We start from the raw sequence: 3,299 nt of genomic DNA on the forward strand, positions 1-3,299 counted from the left end.
AGTTTTTATCCTTTAGGCCGAGATTCACTCTAGTAAGTCTTGTACCATTAGGCCGGAAACTAACCCATCCTAGAACCGAACACCCTTCATTCGAATTGAAACATTGACTGAAAACAAATGCAGTGATGATCTACACTCCAACATGTGAGCAGCGGATAAAAGAACGGCAGCTAGTGTTAACTTGGATGTGTAGTCCCAGTTCGGCTTTTGAAACACAAAAGAACTCGGTATAAACCGACCCACAAGTATGACGTGGATCTAATAAACAAAATATTCGTAAATGAGATGTTTCATTAAGAATATAATGCAATTCATGAAGTTAATTGCTTTCTTCAGCAACTAATATGGACAATACTGCTAATTTTCAACGACACATAAGATACTATGAAAATATTACTGAGTCATTGAAATTCATGAGTATGCTAAATCCATACATATATTTTTGGAATTGTCTCATTCAACCCCGATTGAAATGAAGGATAGAAATATAAGAAAGAGTGAAACATATTCAATTAAAAAGAGCTGGTCGACAGGACTCTAAAAATGGATTTTTTATAATGTAATGGACCCTATTTATCACGATTAATGACAACACTCATCCATCAAATCTAATCTCACACTATATAAATTGTCACGATAAATGTGAAGGACGGCACAAAAGATTCTTACATATTTCGCATCAAGCCGGGATTGACATAGAGATTAATTAGTTTAGAGGGAAGCTTAGGCAACTTTTTAATGTTGTCGTAGTGTAGCAAATCAAGAGTCTGAAGCCTTGACAAGAACTGTATTTGTGATGGAAGGCTCGATATACGAGTACCCCGAAGCCTCAGTTCTCTAAGCCGAAGTAGTTTCCCAATATCACTGGGAATGACTCCCTCCAAACTCCTACACCAGGAGGCATGCACTTCTTCCAGGTCTATCAACTATCCAATGTAACGAGGAAATTCCCTAAAGAAACAAGAATCCATTTTCAGCACTTTCAAATTCCGTAAGTTTTTAGTTGAATCGTGCAATTATGAAATACCTGTATCCGAAATATCCAACTCTACTAACGAGTCTTCCAATTCGGCAATGGATTCCGGAAGCTTTACTAGCCCAGAACAATCCCTCAAAGACGAGCGTGTAAGCTCCCCCAGGTCTCCAATTAAGGCAGGGAGTTCAAGAACTTTCGTGGCATCCAAGGCTAGCACCGAAAGAGCTTTAAGTCCGAAAACTGAACCAGGAACACAAGCCAATGAGAAGCAATTAGTGGCACCAAGAATTTGCAGTTTAACCAATTTGCCTATCGACGTAGGAAGTTCTCGTACGGAAGTGCTATCAATCAGGAGGTCTCTCAAAGCATTCATCCCATCCATTTTCGCTGGCAACACACTAAGTTCGGAGCAGAACTTCGAATTCAAGGTGACCAAGAGCTTTAGATCATTAATTGAACGATCTAAATGAACCAATCGATTACATCGCTCAAGAATCAGTATCTCCAAATTTGGGCAATAGGAGAAGCTGGGTGTAACTAACAAGTCCACACGACCTGTAAGATTCAAGACTTTCAAACGTTCCATCTGCAAAACAAGGGAAAAAGTTCAGGTGGCATACAGGGCAAACACGAACACAACAACAAATGAGCTATAGACCCACCTTAATTCTTTTCCAACCTCCCCAGGATTCTGTAACCTTACTCCACGAAAGATTGAGAATAACTAGGTTTTCATTTTTCTCTAAATAAATGCTCATTGCATCTCGAGGGCACCCTTGCCAATGAAGCCACCTAACGTTCATCTGCAAATTGTCCACCGATATTGGCGTGACCCAAGCTAAGAAATGTCATGTTCGGCAGGATCTCAAAGCCAGCCTCTTCACTGTTAAGGTGGTCTGTTCCCTGTATGATGGACCACAAAAGTCAAGTAGAGAAATATGTGGAAGCATTCAGACAATAAATTACTATGGATGCCTAAACTCCCATTAGGTAAAGAAAAAGATTCACCCACAAAAGAAAATCAAAAAACGAATTAAGGCCTAAATGCTCCTCTTTTTTGCCCTGACATACCTTTTTCCCCTTGATCGTGTCCCGGGCTATGGCAGCAACGTACAATCCAACACCTATGCCAGGATCATGGAAACCTTTGCCGATAATCTCCCTGGCATGGCACCTTAGCATGCTGTGCATGCCTATTTTATTTTCTTCCATTTGTATCAGGGACATATGATGAAAGACCTCGATTTCATCACGAGGATGATCATAGTGATGCCGCATATATGAGGCAATCCGACAATCCACATCCGGGGTAAAACATGCAATATCAAGATACATCTTCTTTTGGTTTTGATCTAATGCATCATAAATAATGCTCAGTATCTTCTGGTAATCTTCCTGAAATTGTTGTATGAGATCTTCGAATCTAATCCCTTCTTCTAGTCCTTCACCGTGCGAAAAAGAACCAAAAACTTTGAGAAGTAGTGGAAGTCCCTTCGCAGCCTTCACTATTTTGATTGCAATTTCAACATAAGAAATTCATTCAACACTCTTTCCGATTGCAGAGTCCCAGAAAAAGTTGAAAGCCAGATTATCATCCATCGGATTAACATCGTAAGTACAAGCCAACCCTTGATCAACAAATCCTTGGATAACTCTACTTTCTTTTGAGGTGACAATTATTCTACTTCCGAACCAAACCAATCAAGCTTAGAACTCCTTGAGGAGGAATCCTTTCTCACATCATCGAGAACAATGAGAACTTTCATATTTTTAAATATTTCTTTAGAAATCGTACTCCTTTGAAAGCAGAACTAACCTCATACTCTCTTTTCAAAATATCAAAGATCAACTTGGTTTGAAGATACTGAACACCACCAGGTTGCCACGTCATTTCTTCAATCTCAGCAAGAAAACTACAAGCGTCAAAGCTAAGGTATATTTGGTCATATGCGATCTTGGCAATAGTAGTCTTTCCAATGCCATCTCTCCTATGGATTCCAACAATTCTTACGTCGTTTACTTCCAGCTCCAATAATTTCATTATTGCCGGTATTTGACTGTCCTGAAGCTCCTGTAAAGGTACTTAAGTTTAGGAGAATGATAGCCAATAGAGAGGGGAAGAGAAGTAAAGAAATATACCGAGATACTGAAAGTTTCAGATGATATTGCCATTCTCTGAAACATGTGCTTTGAATGTGCCTACAAATCAATCACATGCCTTGCTGGTTGAGATATTGTGACTAATATTTAGCTGACAGAGTAGATAGGTTGTTGAAGATAACCTCCACTGAAGTTCCTCCAGCACAATATTCACTCCGTGCAT

At 39.5% G+C, this 3,299-nt stretch overlaps 1 pseudogene; it reads right to left on the bottom strand.

The window, feature by feature from the left end:
- Positions 1-665: 665 nt before the first annotated feature.
- On the bottom strand, positions 666-3,299 carry LOC115692990 (disease resistance protein RPV1-like; annotated as a pseudogene).

This window comes from Syzygium oleosum, unplaced genomic scaffold (assembly GCF_021117445.2).
Source record: "Syzygium oleosum isolate NSW1041296 unplaced genomic scaffold, Sole_v2.1 Sole_v2.13, whole genome shotgun sequence".
NCBI classification, from domain to species: Eukaryota; Viridiplantae; Streptophyta; class Magnoliopsida; order Myrtales; family Myrtaceae; genus Syzygium; species Syzygium oleosum.